Source organism: Eubalaena glacialis, chromosome 19, assembly GCF_028564815.1.
Source record: "Eubalaena glacialis isolate mEubGla1 chromosome 19, mEubGla1.1.hap2.+ XY, whole genome shotgun sequence".
Classification (NCBI taxonomy): domain Eukaryota; kingdom Metazoa; phylum Chordata; class Mammalia; order Artiodactyla; family Balaenidae; genus Eubalaena; species Eubalaena glacialis.
The window spans coordinates 50,850,928-50,865,994 of record NC_083734.1 but is presented as its reverse complement, the minus strand read 5'-3'; positions in this window follow the sequence as shown (position 1 = coordinate 50,865,994).

Genomic DNA, 15,067 nt, shown 5'->3' with positions numbered 1-15,067 from the left:
TCTGACTCCTTGCATCACCTCACCCTCACCCGACCATTATCTGCCCCTGACCCTCATCTAATCCTCCCCTGAACTTCACCCAACCCTGACCTGACCTTGACCTGGCCCTCACCTGACCCCCTCACACCTCCACCCCCACTGCAGTTCCACTGAGCGGGTGCGGTACCACCCACACACCTGACCTCGTCCCTCCATGAAGAGCTGCGCTCCCTGGCCTGCCCCGCCACCGTGCTCAGGTGGCTGCCTGCAGGCTCAGCTCCGTGTTCTGCTCATCTCTGACGCTTTGCTGGGGACACCAAATAAAGCATTTCCGGAATACGTGATGCCACTTCAACCCTCTGCTTCACGGGTACTTGCGTCTTCCCACTAGCTCAGCGCCCACGGTGACACCGCCCCCCAGGAAGCCCTCCTGACCTGCATTGGGGCTGCTCCTGCACATCCTGTTTAATTAAAATGATCCATTTGCACACCCGTCATCTCCTCAAGCAGTGCCAACTATCCACAGGACGGGGAAAAGGCCACGCTTTTTCCAGAGAACTACTCGAGAGACACCGGTTCTCCTGGGAATGAACTTTGACTCCCTATCCACACTGCCTTGGCACAACACAGAAAGGTGAGAGGTTAACTTGCAGTCTTGTTTTCCTGCCTGGCAGCTAAGTTTTCACCGTCTTATAGGGCATTAACCAGCTTGGTATCTGAGCGGTCCTGTTTTGGCATTCCTTCTCCCACTGACTGCATAAGGCGGGGTTTTAAATGCTTTTGTGGAATTAACTGTGGAAACCTCAGCCACAGCTGGAGTCTGGGCAGGCCTGCAGGGGAGCTCTCATGCCTGCCATGCGTGCCCATGACTCCAAACAAGAAGCACAGCTGCCTCTACTTACTGTCCAGCAGGAGGAAGAAATCTCTCCGCCCAGACAGCCCAGCCAATCAGAGGCCTTTGCAGCCCAACCAATGGGAAGCCTTCATACTTTGGACTCCCAGCTCCTCCAATGGACTCTGGCTATCACAGCCTCCTCCCCTCTCCACTCCCCTTCCCCTATAAAAGCGAGTTCCCTTGGTTGTGTTCTGCATTTGTCTCTGGTCCACTGTAGCCTCACGTATCCGACTCGGAATTCCTCTGCCTATTCCCAAATAAACTGGCTTTTGCTGGTAAAATAACTGGCTATTATTAAAGTTGACACTTTTCAAGCCAGCTTTTGTCTTTCCAGGTCCCTCGTTAATGAGCTAAATGAAACCTTGACGCGTGTTCACCTCCCATTTATGTGAGAATAATGTTGCTAAGGATTTGAAAATGGGATTATACCTAGGGAAGAAGGCAGGTTCCTGACACAGAGTGAGGCCCAAAGTGCTCAGTAAGTGAGTTGGAAACAGCATCTTCCATGTCTCCCCAGCCGTTGGGCATGTGACAGTGGGACCTTTTGGAAGCCAGTTGCCCCAAGCCCGGGTCCCTGGATGCTCTCACCCTGTCCCAGAGTCCCACCCGTGGCGCTCGTCACCCTGTCCTGGACTGCATGTCGGGGCAGAGCCTTGTGTCCCCCTCCATGCAGAGGGGGCCGCTTTGCATCTCACAAACACTGGGGCTGCATGAGGACTTGGACGTAAGGCAGGTGGTGGGCTCTCTCAGAAGAGGACCCACACCCCTTTGCCCAGCTCTTGCTTGCACGCAGTCTCTCAGTGAGAAGCCTCACCAGCCAGGCCGGGCTGGTGAGGACGGGAGTGTGTGCGTTGGCTGCAGAAAGGGTGTAGTTGGTCTCATGTCCGTTAGACACCTGAAAGAAGTGGTCCCTTCATCCTGACCGCCCTGGGTCATCAGAATCCTGAGATCCAGAGCAGAGGCCGGAGAGGCCGACCTGGGACCCGAGGCAGTGAATGCAGGAGGGACCTGCAGCCGGCCCCCCACCCCCCACCCATCTCCCTTGTTTTACTCTGAGCACAGAGTCCAAATGAACAGGAGCTGGGGATTACCATGCACCCTTGGCTGCGGTGAGAAGACCCAGCCTCCCGCTGGGCACCAGGGAGCAGCGGGGAGCAACCTGGGACGCGCTGTAGCCCAGCTCCTGCAAGAGGCGGGCCAGCCAGGTGCTCTGCAGAAGGAAAGAAAAGTATGCTGTTTATTGATAAAGAGCATTCTCATCCTGTGCCAAACCCACCACTTCTTCCCCTCTTGAGTTACAGAAAATAACCCTACTCAACCCAAAAGCCTGAAAAACATTTCTTTTCAGAGAAAATCTATTTGTCCAGAATGCCAAAGGAAAAAAACAAACAGCTTCTTTTGTGTGAAACTTCACCCTCAACCTTGTGCTTTTAAGTGAATGCTCACACACATTTGTGCTTCCTGACATTTCAACGAGTCATCTCCAATTTTTGCGTTAAAATCTCCACGTGACACACAAAGGGATTTAGGAAAATATATTTAGAGGTATCAGAGCCAGAGAGATTGTTTCAAAAACTCAGCAGACCCTAAACTTTAGGAGTATTCAATAGGGGACTTCCCTGGTGGTGCAGTGGTTAAGACTCCGCACTCCCAATGCAGGGGGCCAGGGTTCAATCCCTGGTCAGGGAACTAGATCCCGCATGCCGCAACAAATATCCCACACACAGCAACAAACATCCTGCGTGCCGCAACTAAGACCGGCACAGTCAAATAAATAAAAATAAATATTAAAAAAAAAAACCCAAAACAAATTATCAAAAAATTTAAGCAAAACAAAACAAGAAGAAGTATTCGATAGGATACATCTGGTTTTACAAGTAAACTTGCCTTTTTACAGTACTCAAGACTGAAATATTTGCAAGAAAAGTTAAACATTTTTAAAGATCTTGGGAATTCCCTGGCAGTCCAGTGGTTAGGACTCCCCGCAATCACTGCAGAGGGCGCGGGATCCATCCCTGGTCCGGGAACTAAGATCCCGCAAGCCGAATGGCGTGGCCAAAAAAAAAAAAGAAAAAATCTTCCCTCTCTATAAACTCCTTTGTGCAAATGCCTGCTTTCTCTTCCATATCATCCCATTTTCCTTCCCAACTGGATAAAAAGTACCAATATAGGGACTTCCCTGGTGGCACAGTGGTTAAGAATCTGCCTGCCAATGCAGGGGACACTGGTTCGAGCCCTGGTCTGGGAAGATCCCACATGCCACGGAGCAACTAAGCCCTTGCACCACAACTACTGAGCCTGTGCTCTAGAGCCCGTGAGCCACAACTACTGAGCCCACGTGGCACAACTACTGAAGCCTGAGCCCCTAGAACTCGTGCTCCGCAACAAGAGAAGCCACCGCAATGAGAAGCCCGCGCACTGCAAGGAAGAGTAGCCCCTGCTTGCTGCAACTAGAGAAAGCCCGCGCGCAGAAATGAAGACCCAATGCAGGCAAAAATAAAATAAATAAATAAACAAATAAATAAACTAATTTTTTTAAAAAAGTACTAACATACAGCAGTATTCATTTGGTTTGAGGAGAACTGTGATGTATATGGGCTGTTTTTATTTTATCAGCCACTCTGTGGTCAACCCCCATTAGAGGATGATGGGGTGGGGCAGAGCTCAAGCCTACAGGGACAGGGGACTTGGGTGAGGTCAGAACACTGACAGCAGCCATGTCCTTTGGGGTTCACACCCACCTCTGTGCTGTATGCTGGCAACATCTGCAGCTACTTGAATTTCATGACTATTGAGACACTTGGGCTCAGTTCCACTGGGGACCTGGGGGGGTATGGAGGACATTGGGTTTGCCCACCCCAGTACTCCCCACTGCCGTCCCCAGGCAGAGGGTCCTGGATGCTGCCACCCACATGCACAGGGCAACAACTGTGTCTGCCTTGTTTATTTTAACTTTTTGTCTGCATAACCTGCAATTGTCTCTTTGTGTGAGGGTCTCATGATGTTTTCTCCAGGAAGAAGAAAGATTTTTGTCGTGCCATTTTTTTTCTAAAACCACCAGACTCTGTCCAAACATAGGCTGTCAGGTCCCCAGAGGAGACCCAATGGGTTGGGATGTGTGAACACTTGTCTGTAGGACTGCTACAGATGCGCCCCATACACCCAGGCCTTCTGATGAGGTCCAAGGCACATGGTTCCCATGAGAGACACGCGGTGTTGGTAACCAGATGCTGGTCAGCAAGTGTTCCTTACTGAAGAGGGCTTCCCATTCTCCAGGAGTCTAAGAAAGCCAAGTTATCCCAAGCTGCACCCCCTCAGTGACAGCCCTCACAGACTTGTTTCCCCTTCACACTTCCAGAGTCAAGCCCCCAGCATGTCCTATCAGGGGCCAGCCTGGCCCTGCATCCTCACTTTACCCTGGCAGGTTTAACATGGGGTGGGCATGTTTCCAAGCCAGTCCAGGGCCGGTGGTGACTCCCTCGACCCAGAAGTGACTGAGATCCACATAAACATCTTCCAGGAAACCCAACTCCCGCCCAAGGGCAGATCCCCCAAACACCCCATGGGCACTTCCCCGGCACAAGGAGCAGGTGACAAGACAGTCGTTAGAGTAGAAAGCCGTGGTGCTCTCAGCCAGTTGTGGGTAAACGTATATGACTTGTGCAAGTGCACAAACCCATAGGACCACGAGACCCCCAACAGGACCACTTGTGTGCAGAAGGGTATGTCTTCACCAGCCGGAGCTGCCATGACAAAACACCACAGGCTGGGGGGCTTAAACGACAGAAATTTATTTCTTGCCATTAAGGAACTAGAAGTCCATAATAAAGGTGCCGGCTGATTTGGTTCCTGGTGAGAACCCTCTTCCTGGCTTGTAGACAGCTGCCTTCTGGCTGTGTCCTCATACAATGGAGAGAGTAACAAACTCTCAGGTGTCTGTCTTGGAAGGGCACTAATCCCATCAAGAGGCCCCAAACTCATGACCTTATCTAACCCTAATTACCTCCCAAAGACCCCAAATACCTCCAAATACCTTATCTAACTTCCAAATACCTTCACACTGGGGGGTTAGGGCTTCAACATATGGATTTGGGGGAACACAAACATTCCGTCCACAACAGGGCCCATGGTGGTGAGGGGCCCTGGGCCCACCCAGAGCAGGAACGAGTTTCGGAGTGGGGAGCTCTGCCTACCAGACAGCCTGGACTGGGAGGTGTGTGCCTGCTGTCCCTCAGCTGGCCTTTCCCAGGGCCCTCAAATGGTCTTGGGGTCTAGAGCAGGGTGTCTGAACCTAGGCACTCTTGACCCTTGGGTTCGGATTGTCTTTGTGGTGGGACTGTGCTGTGCATTTCCTGATGCCGAGCAGTGACTCCGGGAGAGAGAGGAGGAAGGTCTGCCCATGGCTCTGCATGGGGCAGAGAGGAGGCGCCACAGGTTGGGAGGTCGTCAGGACTTGGAAGCGAGGATCTAGAGTGTCCGGGCCTGTGGCCGGTGGACAGTGAGGGAGTCTCAGGGTGTCTGTGATTGGCCCACTTTAACCTCACAGCAACCCGGAGAAGTGGGGGTGTCATTCCTGCTGACGCCAAGGAAACAAGGGATCAGAGAGACCTTCATGGCCAGAGGTCCTGCCTGTGGCTTCCATTGCTGGAGCTGGTCAGTGTGGCAGCATAGACCTGGTTTTGTTTTGTTTTCCTTTTTAAAGTGTGCTAAAATATACATAACATGCAATTTACCATTTTATCCATTTTTAAGTGTACAGTTCAGTGGCATTAAGCACATTCACATTGTTATGCAGCCATCATCACCATCCATCTCCAGAATTTTGTCATCTTGTAAAACAGAAACTCTCGGACTTCCCTGGTGGCGCAGTGGTTAAGAGTCCACCTGCCAATGCAGGGGACACGGGTTCGAGCCCTGGTCCGGGAAGATCCCACATGCTGTGGAGCAACTAAGCCCATGCGCCACAACTACTGAGCCTGCGCTCTAGAGCCCACGAGCCACAACTACTGAAGCCCGTGCGCCTAGGAGCCCATGCTCCACAACAAGAGAAGCCACCGCAGAGAAGCCCGCGCACCACAAGGAAAAGTAGCCCCCGTTTGCCACAACTAGAGAAAGCCCGCACGCAGCAATGAAGACCCAACGCAGCCAAAAAGTAAATAAGTAAATTAATTAATTAAAAAAAGAAATACAACACATACTTGTAAGATATAAAATATTAAAAAAAAAAAAAAACAGAAACCCTGTCCTCATTAAGCAACATCTTTGCATTCTGCTCCCCCCCAGCCCCTGGCACCCACCAATCTACTTTCTGCCTCTATGAATTTGACTACTGCAGGGATCGCATATGGAATCATACAGTATTTATCCTTTTGTGACTAAATTATTTCACCTAGGGCGTCTTCAATGTTCATCCATGTTGTAGCATGTGTCAGAATTTCCTGCCTCTTTAAAACTGGATAGTATTCCATTGTACTGATGGACCACATATTGTTCATCCATTCCTCAGCTGATGGACATTTGGGTTTTTCCACCTTCTGGCTGTTGTAAATAATGCTGCTGTGAACATTTTTGTACAAGTTTCTGTGTGGACGTGTGTTTTCATTTCTTTTGGGTACTCAGGTAGTAGTGGAATTGCTGGGTCATATAGTAACTATCATGAGTGCTTGAGGAACTGCCAGACACTGGTATCATTTCTGAAGCACAGAGCTCATTAAGAAGTTTTTGCTGCATCCGTGTGGCATTGTGCAGTGGCCTCTGGCCCAGAAGACCATTGTGGGGTGTCCCCTACTATGGAAGATGGAGGAGAGAAGGAATGTCTGCCGTCGCCGGGTGATATGCAAGGAATCTTTTTAAGCCATTTTATGCCATTGACTATGGAAAAGCATTTCTCAAGTTTCTTTCTCTGATGCTCAAATAAAAATAGACTGAGGAACTAAAAAGGGACTGACCATATTTCCCCCAAAGCCAGGCACTTGCACACACCAGTTAACTCTTAATTCTCTCCCCTGCTGTCAAGAAGTAAATAGAAACTAACAGCTGAGCACAAATTCACACTGGGTATATATTTGATGATGACTCACCAAGAATTCACAGCCAAGGTGCCAGTTGTTCTTACGCCGTAGAAAGAAACCCTATTTTAGGTAAAACTGTACCCTCACGGATGCCCCCAGAAAGTTCCAGAGCCACAGAGACAAAATCCATTTAATGTAGGTTTTGAGTCAGAGCTTCGCTCCGCCCACGCACATGTTCGAAGCCCCGCCCACTGACCTGCCCCCGCCCACTCCCTGATCATACCCCGTGCACCCACTGTTTTGCCCAGGCTTCCGCCCCGCCCCGTCCCAGAGCGGCCCCGCCCCTCCGCCCGTTGCCATACCTCCAGGCCCAGGTGTGCTTGGGCCTCCAGAGGCTTGTGTCCCTCTGGCCGCCTCCGGGCCAGGCTCCTGCTTCTGCACTGCCCCTCTCGGCTCCTACAAGACAATAGCCCGTCGTCATCGTTCTCAGGACTGTTCACATCAGGCCCACCTGGTGGAGGCATGGAGGGGACACTTGGGGCTCCCCTCTGCCCCCTCCCAGTCCTGGCTCTCTGGCCCAGAGCTGCCCCCAGCTCCCACACTCAAACTTGGTGTTTGGAGGACCTGGAATCCTCCTCCGTTGTCAAGGAGAGAGGCTTCGGATAAGAAATATATTGGGGCCCATGGCGGAAGCTCTTGAAATGTAAGCCAGGTTCTCCTTCACAATAATTCCGGAGTTACACCAACCGGAGCAATGCTGGTTCTCCCGTGGCAAGTAAGCCCGGCCTTGGGAGGAGGGGAAGCTCCCATCTGTCCGCACTCCCTGGAAAAGAGCCTCCACCCTTACCCGGGGAGGTCCGCGGCTGAGCCCCAGAGTAAGGGTCTCTGCGGGTACCTGATGGAGGCCTCTGTCTGGAGACAGACAAGGGAACACGGGGGCTGAAGGAAGGGAGCTGGACACCAGAGTGGGGGAGTGAATGAGGGGCTGCGTGGGTGGGAGAGCAGGGACGCTCATTCCCCGGCTGGGAAGGAGTCAGTTGTGGGCGCTCTCACCCACTCTGCTCTTGCCGTTAGGACTGCGCTGAGAGCGGCAAAGCAGGAGGCCCTTGGAGGAGAGGGCCCCGCCGTGGACAGAGGCCTCAAGGGCCTTGAGGTGGGTGGCAGGACCCCGCAGGACAGGTACAACCTGGAGGACAGGGAGGGCTCCTGCTAATGCAGACCCCTGAGGCCCCCCTGAAAACTGACCACCCTCTTGGGAAGTGGGTGGGGCAGAAGGGTTACTGGTGTCTGGCCCCCAGTAGTGTCTCTGATTCAGAGACCCACCTGGGGAGTGGTTTTGCAGACTTTGAGGTGGGAGGGTGTTGAAGACTCCTAAGGTAGAATCCTGACTCATTTCCCAGCTGTGTGACCTTGGGCGAGCAATCACCCTCCTGGGCTTTAGTTTCCCTGCTTCTTCTTCTTCTTCCTTTTTTTTTGGCCGTGGCCCATGGCTTGCAGGATCTTAGTTCCCCCACCAGGGATTGAACCCAGGCCGTTGGCAGTGAAAGCGCGTAGTCCTAACCACTGGACCGCCAGGGAAGTCCCATTCCCTGCTTGTGAGACTTCCTCGAGCCTCGCACTTCACAAGTGTTTGGGGAGGTGGCTGGTACACAGCAAACGCCCAGTTATGTCATCGGCTGAGTCCCTGTGGAGTGTTGATGGAGCTGCCACTGGGCACCCTTCACGCTCCCACACACTATGGTCCAACACGGTTTTAACTTTTGATGTTGCAGCAGTTCACCGAACTCATTCTGTGTCAGTAGTGCATCACGTGCATCGCAGGGAGAGGTGAGGTGGAAATATGCTGCCAGTAGTCACCCCTGCCACGCCAGCCACTTCTGCCACCCCAAACCCGGTGCCCCAGGCTCCACGGCAGTGGCCTGCGCTGTGAGGAGTGAGCCTGGGGCTTGCCATAGAGAGAGGACAATTGAGTTGGGGTACACGTGTGCCCATGTACACAAGCACAAGGTGGGCCACAGACAGAGGAGCAGACAGGGTCTGAGAGAGGGGTGTTGGAGCCCTCCTCAGGAGGATGACCTCAGGACACAGGGAGGAGAAAGCCATTTGCAGAAGAGGAAGAAGCCGGAGGAAAGGAACAACAAGAGATTGCAAGGGCAGGATGCCACAAAGCAGGATGTTTGACTCAAAGGTGAGAGTATCTGGAAATGTATGGAAGGGTTGAGTTAGCAAGGCCATGATCCCATCTTCCACCACAGAGCAATGTGGGACATTTTCTCATGGACGAACAAACACATACAAACGATTAGCCTTTTATCTAATAAGTAATATTTCTGTTTCAAATATCAACACAGATTTTTAAAATAACATTGGCTTAAAAAGTACATGATGAAATTTAGATCTTTATATTTGATTCAGGAAAATTAGACTTGGTAGAAATAATGGCTCCAGGACAGCATTCATAACAGTAGGTGCATAGTCAGCAAAATCTTATGTGGACAAAAAAAATGGACTGCAGAGTTAAATTGATGTGATGAAAATAATTTCATTCAAATGAAAATTGAAAAAATAATCTATAAACCATCTCAATGAGGTCAGAAATTAAATTGGCTTGATAAAATTCACTCTTGAAAGTAATTTCTCAGTAAAACCTTAACTAGTGGTGGCATAGTTTGTTTTTTTAAAAAAATTATTTATTTATTTATTTTTGGCTGTGTTGGGTCTTCGTTTCTGCGCGAGGGCTTTCTCGTTGTGGTGAGCGGGGGCCACTCTTCATCGCGGTGCGCGGGCCTCTCACTATCACGGCCTCTCTTGTTGCAGAGCACAGGCTCCAGATGCGCAGGCTCAGTAGTTGTGGCTCACGGGCCTAGTTGCTCCACGGCATGTGGGATCTTCCCAGACCAGGCTCGAACCCGTGTCCCCTGCATTGGCAGGCAGATTCTGAACCACTGCGCCACCAGGGAAGCCCAGTGGCATAGTTTTGATGAAAACTTTCCTGTTCATGGCATGAAGTTAAAGTGGCTGAGACCACAGATAAAGATAGGGTATAACAGGCCTTCACCCTGCATGTTACCATGTCACCTTAGACAGATGTTGTGATTCAGGTGCCCCATGACCTTTAGAAAATTAAAAAATTCTCCTCACTGCCCTCTGAAGTGTTAATTAGTTCATCTGCTACCCTTTGTAGATTTTCATCTGCTCATTTTTGCTTTTTAAAATTGTGAAATACAATATACATATGGAAAATTGCAAGAAAACACACACATGTGTACCACTTAATAAATAATTATAAAGTGAACACTTGAGTTGTAAATCACTCCCCAGGTCAAGAAATACAGCATGGCCGGTGCGCCAGAAACCGTGCACTTTCCTTCCTGATACAACACCCTCCCTCCTGTGTGACAGCAACCGCTGTCTCAGGGCTGGGCTCCCTCAGAAGCAGACAAGGTACAAGTGCAAGCAGCTTACATGAGGGTGACACCGGGAAGCTTTTGTGGGGGTGGGGAAATGAGACAGGAGGTCAGAAAAGGGTGTTTGGGTGACTGGAGTGCATCCCTCTGGGGAACTTCAGCAGCTGGGCAGCCTCAGAGATAGCTGCTCCTGGGGATGCTGCACTGGGCCAGCATCAGGGGCAGAGAAAACTCTCCCAGAGTCCCAGAGAGCTGGGACTCTGGAATCCCTGGGCTGGCCGGCTGGGGATCAGTGAATGTTGAAGGCACATGGGTGGGGTACCAACAACATCTGTTCCAACCACCATCTTGACTTTTGTGAAAGACATTGGTGGTATGGATTGAATTGTGTGCCCTCCACTACTCCCCCATCTATATGTTGAAGCCCTAATCAAAAATGTGACTGTATTTGGAGATAGGGCCTTTAGCTAGTCAGTTAAGGTTAAATGAGGTCATAGGATGGGGCCCTGATCCAATAGGACTGGAATCCTTATACGAAGGAGAAGAGACACCAGCGCTCTATGGAATTAGTTGATTTTTTCTTCTACTAATAGGAAAGTTAAGAACTCTCTTTTTTTAGTGAATACCCTAGAAATTACAATATGCATGTTTAATTTATCAAAGACTGAAAATAATCATTACTTTTACCCTTCTCTGGAGCAACAAAAAGACATTAGAACAATCTACCCCTTTAAAGTACAAAGATAATTTTTTTTGAAGTATAGTTGATTTACAATGTTGTGTTAGTTTCTGGTGTACGGCAAAGTTATTCAGTGATATATATATATATATATATATATATATATACATACATACACATTCTTTTTCAGATTATTTTCCATTATAGGTCATTATAAGATATTGAATATAGTTCCCATTATTTTTATTTTTTTTAAAATTAATTTATTTATTTTTGGCTGCATTGGGTCTTCATTGCTGTGCATGGGCTTTCTCTAGTTGTGGCGAGCAGGGGATACTCTTTGTTGCGGTGTGCGGGCTTCTCATTGCGGTGGCTTGTCTTTGTTGCAGAGCACAGGCTCTAGGCGTGCGGGCTTCAGTAGTTGTAGCACGTGGGCTCAGTAGTTGTGGCTCGAGGGCTCCAGAGTGCAGGCTCAGTAGTTGTGGCGCACGGGCTTAGTTGCTCTGCGGCATGTGGGATCTTCCTGGACCAGGGCTCGAACCCGTGTCCCCTGCATTGGCAGGCGGATTCTTAACCACTGCACCATCAGGGAAGCCCCCAGATATCAATCTTTTCAAAGTAATCTGACTTTTTAAGAAATTTCCTGTTTCTTTGGTATTCTGCAATTTCATTGTTATTAGTCCAGATGTGAACTTCTTTTAATTTATCCAGCTTGGGATGTTGGGGGGACCTTGGATCTGAGGGTTGGTGTATTTCATCAGTGCTAGAAAATTCTCAGCCGTTTTCTCTTTAATTGTGGCCTCTGCCCTTCCCCTTTTCTGGAACTCCAGTGAAATGTCTACTAGAACTACTATTTTCCATGTTTCTTAGTCTCACCTGTAATTTCCCTTTAGTCTGTTTGTACCACATTTTGCATCAATTCTCTGACATCCTCCAGTTAACTAATTCTTTCCTGTGTCTAATCTGTTGAACCTGTTCATTAGGCTTTAAAATTTTATTTTATTATTTTTAAAATACTTATTTATTTATTTGGCTGAGCCGCGTCTTAATTGCTGCATGAGGGATCTTCGTTGCTGCATGCAGGATCTTCAGTTGTGGCATTCAGGGTCTTTAGTTGCAGCATGCGAACTCTTAGTTGTAGCATGCAGGTTCTAGCTCCCTGACCAGGGATCAAACCCGGGCCCCCTGCATTGGGAGCATGGAGTCTTAGCCACTGGACCACCAGGGAAGTCCCTAAGCTTTAAAATTTTAAATATTATGTTTTTAATTTCTAAAAGCTCTTTTTGGTTTGTCAACAAAAAAATCAATAGCCAATTTGAAGAGGAAATAGAGAATTCTAATCGAGCCAACCTGAGGATTATAATCCGGGAGACAGTCTTTCAGAAATCTCTGAGGACTGTTCCACCTGTCAGAAGTTGAAGGCACAGTCAGATACATTTTTGAGACAAAGGATCGTACATCAAAATGACACACTGAAATTTTACATAAACATTACCAAAGATATATAGTCCAGATCTGCATGTACAGGCAAGCAGTAGGTCACTATGATCCCTTACAGAATTAGGAAGGAAAAATTAACCTTCTAAGGAGTTACATTGCTGGCGTCAGAAGTAGAAAAAAATTGATATTTACGGTCAAGCAGGCATTCCCACCTTTGAGGAGGTCTGGTTAATGTGTAATGCAGATGCACATTACAGAGGGCCCAGTATGGGCAGGAAGTATGTTATGCTTAAATTTTCTTGTCCTGGGACTTCCCTGGCGGTCCAGTGGTTAAGACTTCACCTTCCAATGCAGAGGGTGTGGGTTCGCTCTCTTGTAAGGGAGCTAAGATCCCACATGCTTCGTGGCCAAAAAACCAAAACATAGAAAACAGACGCAGGGACTTCCCTGGTGGTCCATCCGCCTTCCAATGCAGGGGACGCGGGTTCGATCCCTCGTTGGGGAACTAAGATCCCACACGCCACAGGGCAACTAAGCCCGCGTGCAGCAACTACTGAGCCCACGCACTCTGGAGCCTGCGTGCCACAACTACAGAGAGGCTGGCGCCGCAAGGAAAGATCCCACGTGCCTCAACTAAGACCTGACACAGCCAAAAATAAATAAATTTTTTAAAAAAGTAAAAAAAAAACAAAAACCAGAAACAATATTGTAACAAATTCAATAAAGAATTTAAAAATGGTCCACATCAAAAAAAAAATTTTTTTTCTTGTCCTGTCTTAAAATATAAATTTTATTCCCTCAGGTTCTTTATAGAATCTGCTTAGTCACTTTTTTTAGTTTCTTCTTCCCTGTAGATATTTTCAAGCTTGGCTCTTATTTCCTTGGTAGGCACAGTTATATGCCATTAAGTGGGCCTGAAAATGCCAGCACCTGAGTTTATCCACTGTCTGTTGTGTTGACCTCATGGCACCTTGCTCCCTAGTATGCTTGGTGTATTGGTCCACTTGGGCTGCCAAAACAAAATTCCACAGACTGGGTGCTTAAACAACAGAAATGTATTTTCTCATAGATCTAGAGGCTGGAGGTCAGGGTGCCAGCAGCATTGGTTCAGTGTAGAGCTCTCCTGATGGTTTGCAGGCAGCCACCTTTCCCCGGTGTGTGCGTGAGGAGAGATTTGGGGCTAATGTTCCTTGCTATGTTGTCAGCTCTCCAATGCTTTTTAGGTGTATTTAAACTGTTTTAATCAGCATTTCTAGTTATTTTCAGCAGGAAGGTTGGTCCAAACTATCCGCGAACTATCTGCTCTTATTCCTTAAATCTTCAACCTTCAAAGCCTCAATTATTCATTCTTTCATTGTTTTAGCACATTCTTAGTGAATGTCCATGACATGACTGGCATTGTGCATCATGCTAAGTAAGCATTGAGAAACAATGAGGAATGTGATGGTCAGTTTTATGTGTCAGTTTGGCTGGGGCATGGTGCCCAGATATACGGTGTCAAACATTATTCTGGATGTTTCTGTGAGGGTGTTTTCTAGATGAGATTAACATTTAAATCAGTGGTCTGGTGGGTGGACCTCATCCACTCAGCTGAAGGCCTGCAGAGAACAAACACTGACCTCCCCTGAGGGAGAGGGAATTCTGCCAACAGAACTCTGCCCTGGGCTTCCTGCTGCTGGCCTACCCTGCAGATTTTGGTCTTGCCCCTCCACGATTGTGTGAGCCCTGTTAACCTAAAAAATAAAACACCCTGTAGTTTTACCACCAAAATGGGTTTATTCAGGAACAGCAAAGAACTGCAATTCAGGACAAGCTGGCTACCGCAAAAGCCACAGACAAATGCAACAAAGAAAGGAAAAGAACGTTAAAAGGAAGAAGCTGGAGGAGTTGTTTTGTGTTTTCTTTTTTAAAAAAATTTATTTATTTTGGCTGTGCTGGGTCTTTGTTGCGGCGCACTGGCTTCTCCAGCTGCAGTGCGCGGGCTCTCAGTTCCCCCACCAGGGATCAATCCTTGGCCCCCTGCATTGCGGGAGCTGGAGTCTTAACCACTGGACCACCAGGGAAATCCCTGGAGGGGTTGTTTTGAACTAAAGTCCATTGGAGGAAAGCTAGAGTTGAAAGTGATGACTGGTTTTCATTGGCTGAGCAGCTTGGGTAATTGATTTCTTGTGGGAGATACAAAGAACACCTTTCTTGGTGAGGCCTGTAACTGAGGAGTCTTTCCTGTTGATGATTCTTCCTGTTGGGATCTGTAATCAACAGTTTTTCCTGTTATTGACCCTGAGTGGCCACAGGGCAGAGGCACTTGGTGACACGTCTTTACCTTCAGGCTGTGTCTGGGTGGACAGGGTGACAGCTCTCCCTTTTGGCCTTCCCACTCCATTTAAAACAGGTTTCCCTTTATTAGTTTTCACAGCCATTTCCCTAAAATAAATCTCACTCTATATACACACACCCTGTTGGTTTGATTTCTCTGGAGAATGCTGACTAACGCAGGGAGCCGTGGACAAAGAATGCTGCCTGCCATATTAGTAAACAAAAGACGTTGAGGCCATCAAGCCCTCAGCCACTGCAGCCATCCCCGACTGTGCACCCTGAGGAATTCAGAATGGAGAACACAGGACACTGGCCCTAGATAGTTAGGGTGCGTATCAAA